Source organism: Pteronotus mesoamericanus, unplaced genomic scaffold (assembly GCF_021234165.1).
Source record: "Pteronotus mesoamericanus isolate MK-2021 breed Mesoamerican mustached bat unplaced genomic scaffold, CSHL_Meso_final contig_57, whole genome shotgun sequence".
NCBI lineage: Eukaryota > Metazoa > Chordata > Mammalia > Chiroptera > Mormoopidae > Pteronotus > Pteronotus mesoamericanus.
Window position 1 is genome coordinate 887,622 of NW_026555203.1, and position 17,093 is coordinate 904,714.

General features: G+C 35.8%; 1 pseudogene; it reads right to left on the minus strand.

Moving 5' to 3' along the window:
• Nucleotides 1-1,745: 1,745 nt before the first annotated feature.
• LOC129076134 (60S ribosomal protein L17-like) lies at nucleotides 1,746-2,316 on the minus strand (annotated as a pseudogene).
• Nucleotides 2,317-17,093: the final 14,777 nt, after the last annotated feature.

Here is a 17,093-nt window from a genome sequence, read left to right on the forward strand (position 1 = left end):
ATTGATGTTTCTCTCTCTTTCTCCTTCCCTTCCCCTCTCCAAAAACAAATTAATAAAATCTTTTTTTTTTAAAGGCTATTTACATGACATATTCAGCCTTCAATTTTTTACCCCAAAAAGGAAACAAGACCACATGAAATTCAAAAATAAATAGTATTGAGTTCTGGAGCAGCACAACAGATTTACATTTATCTTTGAGCTCAGATTACGCCAGGGATTTTCAGTCTCAGCACTACTGACAGTTTATGACAGATAATTCTTTCTTGTGGGATGTTATCCTGTGCATTGTAGGATGTTTAATAACATCCTTGGCCACTACCCACGAGATGCTCCCCCTAGTTGAGACAACCAAAAATATCTCCAGACATGGCCAAATGTCCTCTGGGAGGCAAAACTGCCCCTAGTTGAGAACCACTGATAAAAACTGACCAGCAGAAATTTCTAGTATTATAGGTGACATAAATAATATGGGTGATATTTAAATGGTGATGAGTACAATTTATGTCCAGATAGCTAAAAAGTTAACCATATTAGCCCTGGCTGGTGTGCTTCAGTGGATTGAGTACTGGCTTGTGAATCAAAGGGTTGTCAGTTCAATTCCCAGTAAGGGCACTTGCCTGGGTTGTGGGCCAGGTCTCCAGTTGTGGGCGAGAAAGAGGCAACCTGACATTGATGTTTCCCTCTCTTTCCCCCTCCCTTCCCCTCTCTCTAAAAATAAATAAATGAAATCTTTAAAATAAAGATAACTAGAAGTTTATCATATTAAGTGTTAGATCTGATAAAGGTTTTCATGACACCAAGAGAGTAAATTTAGACATCCTTTAACTTGGGTTCCATGCAAAGATTGCTCTGTGGGCTAGGTTGAGGCAAACAAAAGTTGTCCTCCCTCACTAATATCTCCTTTATTGACCCTAACATGATACCTAAAATATATCAATTATTTTTCTCTTTGGGAACACACTAAGCTGCCATAATTCATAGACATTGAGCTTGGATTACTTTTTAAGATAAGAATTGCTGAAAAAGAACCCCAATACAAAGTGCCACATCACAGTGTGTTATTGACAGAAAGACAGAAGAAGAACTACTGTGAGAGGTTATTGCTGAGACAGATAGTTTTACATGCTTAGAGGATGATGATAAAGAAATAAATAAAAGGAAATAATAGCTTTTGAACACCTATTATGTGTCAGGTGTTCTCATATGTCCTCACAAATAACTCAGGGAAGTAGGTATTACTCTCTACATTTTTATCTGGTAATATTGTGAGGATTAGAGTGATGAAGTAATTTGCTTGTAAACCTAGTAAGGGACAGTTGAATCCATGTCATTAGGATTCAAGTACTATCAGTATCCTGCCTTGATAATGAAACTGTCTGAATAAATGCTTCAACCAGAATCTAATCAGGAGAAAACAAACTGTAGGAACTATTTGATAAGAGAAAATTTATATAAATACAAATACTGTATGATCCTACTGACATGACGTACTAGAGTAGTACAATTTAAAGAGATAGAAAGTAGAATGGTGGTTGCCAGAGAATAGAGAGAGGAAAGACTAGGGAGTTATGTAATGGGTATAGAGTTTCAGTTTTGCCAGATGAAAACAGTTCTGGAGATGGATGGTGGTGATGGTTGCACAACAACATGAATGCACTTAATGCCACTGAACTGTACACCTAAAGGAGTTTAGATGGCAAATTTTATGTTACATGTTTTGTTTTGTTTTTAACTTTTACTAGTATTTATTTTATGCTGAGTTTACTCCTGGGCCATAGCTTTTGTTTCTTCAGTTTCTTCTGGGATATCTTTTTCTTCTGTGCAACTTCCTCTTCTGGTTTAGGAACAACCTGTTTTTTTTCACTGAGGATCACCTCAATGTGGCAAGGAGAGCTCATGTATGGGTTAATCCGCCCATGAGCTCTGTAAGTTCTATATCGCCTCTTGGGAGCTTTGTTCACGTTGATGTGCTCAATGATCAGAGAATCTACATCTAAACCCTTAAGTTCAGCATTACTCTCTGCTTTTTTAAGCATGTGCAGCAAAAATTCAGCACTTTTTTTTGGGCCACTGACCCTGTGTCCAGCCCCAGTGTTTGACCTGGGCATACCTACCAACTCCACCATTGTATCAACGGAATGGGACACATTGCTTCTTTAAAATGACATCTTTCAGATACTTGGTGGCTTTTTGAATATGCATACCCTTAATGGCCTGGGCAGTTTCACAGGTGTTCTTGAAGTGAACACGAAAATTTGAACCTCTTGATTTGCATGATTTTGTGGGATTTTCTGGGTCAAGTGAATAGCGAACCATCTTCAGAGGTCACATCCGGTCGCTTTTGGGAAGAGGAAGTGTTATATGTATTTTATCATAACTTCTTTAATGAGTTTTTAAAAATACTTTATTTATTTATTTTTAGAGACAGGGGAAGGGAGGGAAGAAGAGAGGGAGAGAAAAATCACGTTGTGGTTGCCTCTTGAGCACCCCCTACTGGGGATCTGGCCTGCAACCCAGGCATGTGCCTGGACTGGGAATTGAACCGGCGACCGTTTGGTTCGCAGGCCAGTGCTCAATCCAATGAGCCACACCAGCCAGGGCTATTTAATCATAACTTTTAAAAATGAAAAAAAAAATAAAATAAATACATTTTAAACATAAAAAATTTTAAACCGTGACCATAAGACTTAATTATGATCAATGTTGGAGGATATCTTTTAAGCAGATAAAAAATGACACCAGATGGGAATATGTATCTACACAAACTAATAAAAGATATTAAAAACAGAAACTTCTTCCTTGGCTGGTGCGGCTCAGTGGATTGAGTGCTAGTCTGTGAACCAAAACATTGCTGGTTGGAGTCCCAGTCAGGATACATGCCTGGGTTGTGGGCCAGGTCCCTAGTAGGGGGCACACAAGAGGCAACTACATATTGATATTTCCCTCTCTGTCTTCCTCCCTTCCCCTCTCTCTAAAAATAAATAAATAAAATATTTTTTAAAAACAAAAAATAGAAACTTCATGAGTAAATATATTTTCCTTATTTCTTAAATTTCTTTAAAAGATGATTGACTATTTAATCAAAAATAATAAAACTGGCCCTGGCTGGTGTGGCTCAGTGGATTGAGCACCAGACGGTGAACCAAAAGGTCAGTGGTTCGATTCTGATTCAGGGCACATGCCTGGTTTTCAGGCCAGGTCCCCAGGTTGGGGCATGCGAGAGACAACTGATTGATGGTTCTCTCACACATTGCTGTTTCTCTCCCTCTTTCTCCCTACCTTCCCCTCTCTCTAAAAATAAATAAAATATTTTAAAAATAAAAATTAAAAAAATAATAAAACTGTATTATGGGCTTCATAACTTATATTTAAATAAAATACATAAAACCATACTATAAAGGCCAAGAGAGGGGAAATAGAGTTGCACTATTATAGGCTTTTGTATTATTTATTAAGTGATAGAATATCATTTGAACTGTGATAAGTTACAGATCTATAATATAAACCCTAAAGCAACCGCTGAAATAACAAAACAAAGAATTATAGGTCAAAAGCCAATAAGAGATAAAAATAAATACTAAAATATATTCAATTAATCCAACAGAAGGCAGAAAAGAAAAAAGGGAAGAAGTACAGATGGTACAGAGAGAAAAAAAATAGCAAGATAAAAGATTTAAACCTAATTAGATCAATGATCACATTAAATATAATTGATATAAACACCTTATATTAGTTTAGTATGGCTGGTGTAATAAATTACCATAAATTTGGTGGCTTAAAACAATACAAATTTATTACTTTACAGTTTGTAGTTCAGAAATCTAACACAGGTCTCATTGAGCTAAAATCAAGGTATCATCAGGGCTACATTCTTTCTGGAGGTTTTAGGGGAAAATCTGCTTTCTTACCTTTCCAGCTTCTAAAGGATGCCTGCATTTCTTAGTTCATGGTCCCTTCCTCAATATCCAAAGCATGTCATTCAAACCTCTGTTCTGTCATTACATCTTCTTCTCATTTGGAACCTTTTGCCTTCCTATTTTTGGACTTCTGTGATTACATTGAGCCTACCCTGATAATCCAGTATAATTTTCCAATATCAAAATCCTTAATTTATTACATCTGCAATGTCCCTTTTGTCATGTAAGGTAACATATGCATAGGTTCACAGGATTAGAATATGGAAATCTTTGGAGGTCCATTTTTATCTACCATATACTTCAGATAAAAGGGAAAGATTGTCAGGCTGGATTTAAAAAGCAAGAACTAAGTACATGTTGTTTACAAGACAATAGGCATTCTTTATATATTAATGCACAAGGAAGTTTAAAAATTAAAGGATAGGAAAAGATATACCATGTGTATTAGGCTGAATGGTGGCCCCAAAGATATTTCTATGTTTTAATCCCCAGAACTTGTGAATATTACCTTATACAGCAAAAGATATAATTAACTTAAGGATTTCGAGAGGGGGAGCATATCCAGGAAGACCCTAAATGCAATCACATGTATTCTTATAAAAGAGACACAGAGGGATATTGGGCACAGAGAAAACAATATGAAGACAGAGTAGAAAAAAAGAGATAGACACAAGCTAAAGAATGCTAACACACACCAGAAGCTGAAGAGGCAAGGAATGGAGTCCCCCCTAGAGCCTCTGGAAGAAATATGGTCCTGAGTATACCTTGATTCTAGGCTTCTCATCTCCAGAACTGTAGGAGAATAAATATCTGTTGTTTTTAGCCACCAAGAATTTGATAATTTTTTTATGGCAGCTACAAGAAACTAGTAAACCTAGGTAATTAATTCTAACACTAGATATAGGAAAGATGAATGGCTATGTTAAAAACAGACAAGTCGATTTCAGAGCAAAGAATATTACCTGGGATAATAACAAAAAAGGGATCAAAACAAGAATAAAATAAAAATTTTAAAAAAGAGTCCTGGCTGGTGTGGCTCAGTGGATTGAGCGCGAACCTGCGAACTAAAGGGTTGCCGGTTGGATTCCCAGTCAGGGCACATGCCTGGGTTGCAAGCCAGGTATGCAGTAGGGGCATGCAAGAGGCAACCACACATTGAGGTTTCTCTCCCTCTCTTTCTCCCTCCCTTACCCTCTCTCTAAAAATAAATAATTTTTTAAAAAAATAAATAAAATCTTTTAAAAAAATTTTAAAAGAGGATGTAACAATCCTAAAAATTTATGCAACTAATAATGAAGCTTCAAAATACATGAAGCAAAAAGTATACTATCATGCAACCTATGTACTCTGACATCAATAGAATTAAATTAGATTCTAATACCAAAAAGATATCTGGAAAAGTCCCCTAATATTTGGAAACTAAATAACATTTTTATAAATAACACACATCAAAAAAAAAATCAAAAGGGAATTTGTAAAGTATTTTTACCTAAATGAAAATGAAAACACAATATATCAAAATGTGTAAAATGCCATAAAGCAATAGAAGAAAATTTATAGCTCTAAATGCATATGTAAGAAAATAATAAATATTTCATGTCAATGATAACAGCTTCTACCTTAAAAAACTAGAAGTAGATGAAAATTAAGTCCAAAGTAAGAAGCAGAAATCAATAAAATAGAAAACAGAAAATTAATAGAGAAATTCAATGATCCTGAAAGCTGATTCTTTCAGATAATAAGCAAAGTTGATAAAACTCTGGCTATATTGATCAGAATAAAAAAAGACAAAAGTGACCAATGTTAGAAATGAGACAGAAGACAACACTGCAGATTCTAAAATAGTAAAAGAGTAATAAGGGAACATTATGAACAAATTTATGTCAATAAATTTGAGGACAAAAGAATGGACTAATTGTTTCAAAGACATGAACTACTAAAGCTCATTCAAAAACATATATATATGGCCTTGGTTGGTGTGGCTGAGTCGGTTGGGGGGCTGTCCCATAAGGGAAAGGTTGTGGGTTCAGTTCCTGGTCAGAGCACATACCTAGGTTGCAGTTTTGTTCTGCAATCCCCAATCCCCGGTCCAGGTCCAGGCAAATGACCTCTGATCCACGCATACTGGAGGCAACCAATCAATGCTTCTCTCTCATACATCTACATTTCTCTCTCTCCAAAAGTCAATGAAAAAATGTCCTTAGGTGAGAAATGAATAAATATACTTATATAACATGACTAGCCCTAAACCTATTATAGAAATTGAATTTTCAGTTAGAAAGCTTCTCACAAAGTAAACTCCAGGCCCAGATGTTTTCATTGGTGATGTCTACCAAAATATAAGGTAGGAATAATACCAATTTTACTCAAAGTCTTCCAGAAAATGGAAAGAAGGGAGTAAGTCTTAACTTATTCATTCCATGAGAACAGCCTTACCTTGATACTGAAATGGGGCAAATAAGACTAGACTAGAATCCCTCATGTACACAGATACAAAAACCAAAAATAAAATTTTAATAAATTGAATCCAGCCAGATATAAAATAAATTACATCATGTGCAAGTGTGGTTATGTCAGGAATGCAAAGGTGGTTTATATTTGAAAGTAAATAAATATAATTCACTATATTAGCAAATAAATAAAAGCTATAGAACCATCTCAATAGATATGGAACAGTCACTTGACAAAAATCCAACATCCATTATTGATAACTCTGACCAAAGTAGGAATAGAAGAGAATTTAATCAACCTGAAAAAAGAGTATCAATGAAATACCTACAACTAACATCATACTTAATAGTGAAAGACTGAGTGCTTTCCCTATAAGATCAGTAACAAGTCAAGGATGTCTGTTCTCATCCCTTATATTCAGCACTGTCCTAGAGGCTCTTTCCAGAGCAATTAGGAAAAAAAATTCAATAAAAAGACTCAAATAGTAAAGGAAGAAATACAATTTTTCTTCATTTGCAGATAACCTGTTTGTATATAAAAAATTGGTTGGACTCTAAAAAAAGTTTCTATAACTAATATGTGAGCATAGTAAAGTTGTGGGCTGCACTATTAATATATAATTTTTATACAATTGAAACAACTGTAATGAACAATTAAAACAATGAAAAACTCAAATTTTAAGATAACATTTGCAATAGCATTAACATATTGAATAATTAGAGATAAAACAGAAAAAGATAAGCAAAACGTGTATGGTGAAAACTATAAAGCATTACTGGGAGAAACTAAAGAAAATCTAAATAGAGATTTATATTGTACCTTATTCATGGGTAAAACAACTCAATATTATTAAGATAAAAATTTTTCCCAAATTGATTTATACATTCAATATAATCCTCTTCAAATTTCCAGCACAATTGTAGAAATGGAGAAGCTGATTCTGAAATTCATATGGAAATACAAATGACCTAGAACTGCCAAAGCAACTTTGAACAAAACACATTTGGAAGGTTAACACTGCCTCATCTTAAGGTAAATTATAAAGCTACAGTATAATTAAGATAGTATGGTATTGATATCAGACGTGTATCAATGAAACAAAATAGAGAGTTCAGAAATATGACACAAATATAGACAACTGATTATTTTTACAAATACAAAGACAATTCATTGGGAAAACAATAACTTTTAAAATAAATGGTGCTAGAACCATTGTATATTCATCTGCAGAAAAATAACTTGCATCCTTACCTTGCACCATACATAAAATTAACTCAAAATAGATCATAGAATTAAATATAAAAACTAAAACTGTAAAACTTCTTGAAGAAAATATAGGAGAAAAATCTTCATGACCTTGGGCTAGGCAATGATTTTTTTAAGATATGACACCAAAAGCACAATCCATTTAAAAAATTGATAAATTAGTCTTCATGAAAATTAAAATACCATATGATCTCACCTATAAGTGGAACCTAACCAGCAAAGCAAGCAGTCAAGGAAAATGTGACTAGCAACATTGAAAGAAAGAACTGACAGGGATGGGAGAAAGGGAGGGAGGGGGGTAGTGGGGAGGGGAAGGGGAAGTGTCAGATTAAGGAACAGGTGTGAAGGACATGTGGAAGGAGCCAAGGTGGGGAAGAATTGATGGGGGAGGTGGGGGTGGGTGGGGCAGGGGAGAGTGGTGGTGGGTAAATGGAGACAAATGTATTGGAACAATAAAAAAAATTTTTTAAGAAAATTAAAAATTTTGTTATTTGAAAAACACACTTAAGACAATTCACAGGCTGGGAATAAGTATGTGTACAGCATATATCTGATAAATGGCTTGTATCCAGACTATACAAAATAGTGTAAAAACTCAGTAGAATAAAATAAACAACCTAATCAATACAAAATGGGCAAAATATTTAAACAGACACTTCTCCAAAGAAGACATACAGATGGCACATAAGTACATGAAAAGATGCTCACTGTCATTTGTCATTAGGTAAACACAAATTAAAACCACAATGAAGTAATACTATAGAACAATTAGGATAACTAAAATGTAAAAGAATGGCCATACCAAGCATTGTTAAGGATTCCAATAAACTGGAACTTTCTTACAGGGTTTGTGGTAATGCAAACAGTACCACTTTGTAAAACAGTCTGGTAGTTTTTTTAAAAAATTTCCCTGATTAATGTAGTTCAGTGTGTTGGGCATCATCCTGCAAAGCAAAAAGTCACCAGTTTGATTCTCAGTCAGGGCACATGCCTGAGTTGTGGGCCAGGTATCCAGTTGAGAGTATGCAAGAGGCAACCATTGTTTCTCTCGCACATCGATGTTTCTCTCCCTCTCTTTCTCCCTCTCTTACCCCTCCTGTAAAGATAAATAAATTAAATCTTTAAAAATAATGAAAAAGAAAAAGAAAAAGTTAACCATACACCTCTGAAATGATTCGACCATTTCCTCCTAGATATTTACTCAACAGAAAAGAAAGCATGCATGCACAGAAAGGCTTGTACATGAATGTCTATAGAAGCTTTGTTTGTAAAAGCTAAAAACTAGAAGCAAACCCAAATGTCCATCAACAGTTGAATAAACAATTCGTTGTATATCCATACAGTGAAATACCAAGAAAAAAAGAGAAAAAACTATTGATACATGTAACAACATGGGTGAACCTCAAAATAATTATGCTCAATTAAAGAAGCCAGAAAAAAAAGATTTATGTCCAGTGTATGATTAAAAATATATAAACTAACCTAAAGTGATAGAAAGCAGATCAGTCATTACACGGAGATAGAGGGGAAGCGGGTATTACCAAGGGCACTCGATGATTTCATTGGTGTATACATAGGTCAAAATTTAAATTGTATGCTTTAAATATGTGCAGTTTATTATATGTCAATTATACATCAATAAAGCTGTTAAAAAGAACTGACTTAAACATACGCAACTGATTTTTTATAAAGATGAAAGAGCAATTTAGTAGAGTGTGAGAAATAACTAGAGCTTGACAGATTCAGCCAGTAAATACACAATGAGCCCTTTTTAGATCCATACAGTTTATTCCTCACATGGAGAGTGAAAGGAAGAGTAGCCAAAGCTACCAGCAACCTGTGCTCCTTTGTCCAGCATACTAAAAACGATGACTCCAAAACAGAAAGTGTCTCCCATCTTCTTGTATTCTGAGTGAATCACAAGGAGTTGTACTAAGACTCAGATAAACTCCAGGTCAAGCCTTTGTCTATGTGTCTTATCACCAGACTGCCATGACAGAGCTATTCCTCTACATATAAAAGCCTCAGATCCTGAGACTTGAACAGGTTTCCCTGGGCAAAGTTATTCTGCACATGTCCCTGTATTTCACTGTTAAGAGAGAAAGTACATCCTGTGTGGCTTCAGACAGGGAAGTCCATGCCTGACCTTTCTAAACTCTTCCCAATACATATATTTTTCTTATTGCTTTCAGTCAATATCTTTCCTTTGTTGTAATAAGCCTTAGTTGTGAGTAAAGCCTGCTATTGAGTCTTGTGAGTCCATCCAGTGAACCATCAAGCCTGTGTGGTCATAAGACCACAGAAAAATGGGTTGGTTTGGTTTTTCAATAAACAGTGCTGGGGAAATTGACTATCCATAGGTAAAAATACAATACTAAACTTAGATCTAAACCTCAGACCTCATATCATAATTAACTCAAATTAGATCATAGATATAAATGTAAAATTATAAAACTTTTAGGAGAAAACACTCATGACCTAGGGTCAGGTGAAGAGTTCTTAGATATTACACCAAAAGCACAATACATAAAAGAAAAACATCAAAAAATTGAACTTCATCAAAATGAAAAACTTTTGCTCTATGAAAAATCCTATTAAGAGGATAAAAAGGCAAGCCACAGACTGGAGAATGTGTTTGCAAATCATATATATATAGCAAAGGATTTATATCCAGAATACATAAGGAACTCTCAAAACTCAATTGTAAGAAACCAACCACACAATTTTTCCCCAGAACTTAACCCATGCCTATACGATCAATTAATATTTGACAGAGAGGGCAAGAACAAACAATGGGATAAAGACAATCTATTCAATAAATGATGTTGGGCAAATTGGACAGATACATGCAAAAAAAAATGACCAGACCACCTTCTAACACCTTCATACACAAGAATAAACTCAACACGGATTAAAGACTTATATGTAAACCTGAAAGCCATAAAACTCCTAGAAGTAAACATAAGCAGTAAAAATATCTTGACATTTCTCATAGCAATAGTTTTTTCTGATATACCTCCTCAGGCAGGAGAAAAAAAGAAGAAACAAATGGAACTACATCAAACTAAAAAGGTTGTGCATAGCAAAGGAAACCACCAACAAAATGAAAACATGACCTACTGAATGGGAGAACATGTTTACCAATGAAACATCTGATAAGGGGTTCATGTCCAAACTTTATTTAAAAAACTCATACAACTCAACACCAAAAACACAAACAATCCAATTTTTAAAAGTGGGCAGAGAACCTAAATAGACACTTTTCCAAAGAGAATGTAGAGATGGCGAATAGACATATGAAAAGATGCTCAAAATCACTAATCATCAGAGAGGTGCAAATTAAAATCACAGTGAGATATCACCTCACACCTGTTAGAATGGCTATCATCAATATATAAACAAATAAAAAGTGTTGGTGAGGATTTGGAGAAAAGGGAACCCTTGTGCACAAAATAAACAAACAAAATTGAAACAGACTCATATACACAGAGAACAGACTGAGAATTGCCAGAGGGGAGGGGGTTTGGGGGACTGGGTGAAAAATGAAAGGAGTAAGTACAGATTGGTAGTTACAAAATAGTCACAGGGATGTAAAGTACAGCATAAGGAATATAGTCAATAATATTGTAATAACTATGTGTGGTGCCAGGTGGGTACTAGAAATATTGGGGGAACGCTTTATAAACTATATGATTGTCTAACCACTATGCTGTACACCTGAATCTAATACAAAATAATATTGAATATAAACTACAATTGAAAAAATCTATTAAAGACTTTATTCATTTATTTTTAGAGAGGGGAAGGGAGGGAGAAAGAGAGGGAGAGAAACATCAATGTATGGTTGCCTCTCACACATCCCCTACCCGGGACCTGGCCTGCAACCCAGGCTGGTGCCCTGACTGGGAATCGTACCGGCAACCCTTTGGATCACAGTCCAGCATTCAATCCACTGAGCCACAGCAGCCAGGGCAAGCAAGCAAAAAAAAAAAAAAAAAATTAAAAGAAACCAACAACTCAATTTTTAAATGGGCAAAGACTTGAACACTTTATTGAAGATGATATACAAATGATAAATAAATGCATTAAAACTTGTTCAACATCACTAGCAATTAAACAAATGCAAATTAGAATCATAATGAGATGCTACTACATATCTATTTGAAAGGTTAAAATAAAAAACATTGAAAAAAGCAACATTGATAACACCAAATGCTGATGAGGCTGCCAATAAACTAGACCTGTCGTTCATTGTTGGCTAGAATGTAAAATGGTACAGCCACTCTGGAAGCCATTCTGGCAGTTACACATAGTTATCATATGACCCAGCAATCACACTCCTGGTGAAAAATCTGTAGTCAAGTTAATTTTATCATGCCAATTAATTTTCTGGTATTGACAATGCACTGTAGTTATGGAAGATGTCACCAATGGGGGAAGCTGGGTGGTGGGTATGTGGAACCTCTCTGTAGCATTTTTTGCAATTTCTGTGGGTGTGTAATTATTTTAAAATAAAAAGTTACAAATTGATATTCAGTTCAATTATTGGAAAACTTTTAACTACATTTGGAACAACCTGAGTATATAAATCCACATTTTTAGCTGTAAAATTTTTAAAGATTTTACTTATTTATTTCTAGAGAGAGGGGAAGGGAGGGAGGAAGACAGGGAGAGCAACATCAATGTGTGGTTGCCTCTCATGCACTCCTACTGGGGACCTGGCCCGCAACCCAGGCATGTGTCCTGACTGGGAATCAAACTGGAGACCCTTTGGTTCGCAGGCTCAATCCACTGAACCACACCAGCCACAGCTATTTTAAGCACTTTTAATCCTCACAACTCTGTGAATTAGGCTCTATTATTATCTTTCTTTTCAGATGAACCACTGAGCCATACCAGCCAGGGCTTAGCTGTAAATTTTTAAGAAATCTAAGTGCAGATCAAGTATTTCTGGTGAAAATTTATTATTCAAATTGAAATGTTCTGTAAGTTTAAAATACGCACCTGATTTCAAAGACTTCATATAAAAGTATCTCATTAATAATTTTTATACTATTATATTTTGAAATGAAGCAAATCAGATATATTGGGTTAAACGCATATTTAATTAAATTTAATTTCACCTCTTTTTTCACTTTTTAAATGTGGTTGCTAGAAAATAAAAAATTAGTATGGGATTCTCTGTTGGACAGTGCTGCTCTAAGGTATCACAAAGGTTAAAATCATAGGAAGTGGCTCTCACCCCTATGCTGGGGGATAAAAGAAGAGGTTGTAATCTAAAGCCCAGGGGATGGGTTCCATGGAGCTAAACTCAGACTTCTGAAAAGGGGCACTTATCAGCTAGTGCTAGGATCTATGAGCTTGGAGGAAGGTCCCTGTGCTGCTGGGACCCAGACTTCTAAGAAGAGGGTGCAGACCATTGGTGTTGTCTCTCTTCCAAGTGACAGAGAAACTGCAAACCTGATTCAGCTGCTGCTATAGGAAGGCATTGCTATTTCCAGGGTGAAGAAGCAAAGTTGGGATGATACAGGAACCACAAGCATACAGGAAACCTGCAGTAAGCAAACATGTAAGAGCAAGTCTCTTCCTCCTCCAGCTTTGCAGTCTCCCTTTACTGTTCCTTATGGGCAGAACCTACCACAGAGCCAATAGACAAAGCAGAAAAGTGGTTTGTAGCATCTTAACGACAGTCTCACAAAGCAGGGTATATAAGGGGGTGAGGGTGGTGGGGTTGGAACTGAGAAAAGAACTTAATGACTGGTACAATACAACTATGACAAAGAAGCTTAGCCTCCAAACATCTATGCTATCCTTTCATCATGCTAAGTTGTGGCTGAGAAGTGGCTCTGCAGACAGGAACTACCACTTCTCGGTTTCCTTTCTATGTAGGTGGGGCCTTATGACAAGTCCTCACTAATGGAATGTTGGTAGAAGGGGTGTGTGTGTCATTCAGGCCAATCTAAGAAGCTCATATGCCATCCACTCTTTCCTTTTTTCCCATCTGTTGGCTGGTTGTCAGCATCCAGGATGACCTTGGATGCCATATGTTGAAAATGACAGAGCTAGTGTTACCTTAATGGATACATAATTCTGCAGCCTCTATGTCCTGGCCCCTGGGTTGAAAGGGGCATAGTATCCATAGTTGCCATAAGATCACCAAGGATATTGTTGAATCCACTACCAGGGAGCTCACAAATGGTTATTAAAACTCTACTCCCACATATATGCCACATTTTACATAAGAAGAAATGTTCTTGTTAATCTTTTGAACTTAGATTATTTAGCTGAGAAAAATGGATACTCTTAAGAGTTTTGGAGAACATATTCATTCATTCTAAATTGGCGAGTACTTAGCATTGATAATGTTTCTTGTGTAATATTGTAAATATGTTATAATAGCACACTATTAAAGTTGTTAAGAAAATTTGTACGATTTAATGTAAAATACACATTCACTGGTGCAGGAGGGATGAAGATGAATTCTAGTGCCTCTCTCTTCATCAGAACAAGTGTTTTGTTTTCTAAATGATTCACCTGCAAAATTATTAACAAGGGATCATCTTCAGACTCTGATTAAAGTCATATATTAATGAACAAATTTGAACTTCCACCAACTCCTTCATTCAACAAAGAAGATTTTTCTAGGTTAAGCTAAAAAAAAAAGACAGTTTCTTTCTTTCTTTCTTTCTTTCTTTCTTTCTTTCTTTCTTTCTTTCTTTCTTTCTTTCTTTCTATCTTTCTTTCTATATATTCTTCTTCCCTCTAAATGATCTCCATATCTATAATTCTGTTCCTGTTCTGGTTGTTTGCTTTTTTATTTTCTTTAGATTCAATTTTTGATAGTTGTGAATTTGTTGCCATTTTAATGTTCATAGCTTTGATCTTCTTTTTCTCAAATAAGTCCCTTTAACATTTCAAGTAATAATAGCTTGGTGATGATGAATTCTTTTAGCTTAACCTTGTCTGGGAAGCACTTTATCTACTTTTCCATTCTAAGTGATAGATTTGCTAGGCAAAGTAATCTAGGTTGTAGGTCCTTGCTTTTCATCACTTTGAATACTTCTTGCCAGCCCCTTCTTGCTTGCAAAGTTTCTTTTGAGAAATCTCCTGACAGTCGTATGGACACTTGTTTGTAGGTAACTCTGCTTTTCTCTTGCTGCTTTTAAGATTCTCTCTTTATCTTTAACCTATGACATTTTAATTATGATGTGTCTTGGTGTGGTCCTCTTTGGGTCCAACTTGTTTGGAACTCTCTGTGCTTCTTGGACTTGTATGTCTATTTCTTTTGCCAAATTAGGGAAGTTTTCTTTCATTACTTTTTCAAATAAGTTTTCAGTTTCTTGCTCTTCCTCTTCTCCTTCTGGCATCCCTATGATTCAGATGTTGGTACGTTTTGAGATGTCCCAGAGGCTCCTTATACTATCTTTGTTTTTTTTTTTAATTCTTTTTTACTTCTTGCTGTTCTGGTTGGGTGTTTATTTTTTTCTTATGTTCCAAATTGTTGATTTGAATCCTGGCTTCCTCCCCTCCACTGTTGGTTCCCTGCAGATTTTTCTTGATTTCACTTAGTGTAACCTTCATTTCTTCCTGGGACTTTTTTTATTTTGTTGCCATACTCAATGAGTTCTTTGAGCGTCCTGATCACCAGTGTTTTGAATTCTGCATATGACAGGTTACATATATTTTTTTCATTTCATTCTTTTTCTGGGTTTTTTTTTTCTGTTCTTTCATTTGGGCCATATTTCTTTGTCTCCTCAATTTAGCAGCTTCCTTGTGTTTATTTCTGTGTATCAGGTAGAGCTACTTTGGCTCCTTGTCTTAGTAGCATGGCCTGTTGTAGAAAAGGCACCTGTAAATTGTGTGGGGTGGAGCCTTAGATAATTGTTAGAGCAGGGCAATCTGCTTCATCGCATTGTGGCTCTGTGTAGGGGAAGGCTTGGAGAGGGGACAGCGCTGCTGCCTGGCTTCTGGAGGTTTTCCTGACATTCGCCCTGTTTCCAGTCACTTCACTTACTGCCTGTATGTGACTCAGTTTCTTTAACATCTTCCCTTTGTTACAAGAGGAAAGCTGTAACCTCCACAACAAAGTCATAAGATTTTTTTAGATTCCTTTTTAGGTTAAGTTTAAAATGTTTTACCTTCTAATTTTTAAATATGAAGAAAGTGGCCAAATATGTTTTTAGAAAGGTAACTAGTAACCTTTCATGAAGATGTTGAATGTTGGCTAAAGATGCCAAAAGGAAAGGAAGGAAGAGCTGAACTAGTATCTTAGTGGAGCAACAGGAAGGTCTTCAGGAACTTCACAAGTCTACTTCCTAAGATGAGATATATTTTGAAAGATGAGAAAAGATATCTTAGAGATCAATTTGGATGGTTATTTATCTTTCTCTACCTCTTGGTCAAGTTCCTCTGGTAGCTAAGATGTGCAATGACTGACAAAGAGACTAGGAAGAGGGCTGAAGTGACTTTAATTATGAAATACAAGCATCGGACGGCTGCAACACAGTCATTAGGCTTTCCCTCTTCCCTCTCTCTGCACCCAGTGACATACCCTCTTATACAAACATGAATTCTCTTTCTCCTCACTGATCCTCACTGATCCCACCAGAGTGCAGATCTTTGCCATGCTCACGTTCCTTTCAGTTGTTTACTCTCGCCTGAGACATTTCTACAGGAAAATTTACTACTTTCAAGGGACATTACCTCCCTTTTCAGTGTTATCAACTCCCAGTTCCCTTTTCCAAGTTAGGCCCAAAAGGAATGACATATAGTTTATGTACACTAGAATTAAAATGTATAAGATTGTACTAAAGTACATACAATACATTTATTTTTATTACAATTTTGTATCATTAGAAGTTAAAAGAGTTATGGGTAGTACCTACTGGTAATTTAAAGGGCTATCAAGTCTCTCACTGATCAGTTTAGCTGCCAACCTCCAAAATATTGCCCTCAATAACTTCCATTATCCCTGAAATTTTCATCAATAATACAGGCAATTTTAAAGAGACTCCTAAAGACATAAATAGATTTCCAGGTTCTTGGAGCAAAGCAGTAAAGTGGTTTACATTTAGCTTTGGCACAAACCATGCTCAATAACTGGGGCGTGATTTAAGCTCTTTGAGCTTCGCTTTCTTTATTTGGTAAAAAAAAAAAATCCTCTCTCTTCTCTGTACCCAGCACCCATTTCTTGGGGTTCCCTGAGCAAGCTGATACTTACTATCCAATAAGATGCAAACTGAAAAGGCTGAAGATGGTCTGTCTTTCAGTGGTATTTACATGTTATTTATTTATATATTTTCAAAAGGTTTTATTTATTTATTTTTATAGAGAGGGGAAGGGAGGGAGAAAGAGAGGGAGAGAAACATTAATGTGTAGTTGCATCTCACATGCTTCTTACTGGGGACCTGGCCTCCAACCCAGGCATGTGCCATGACTGGGAATTGAACTGGCAACATT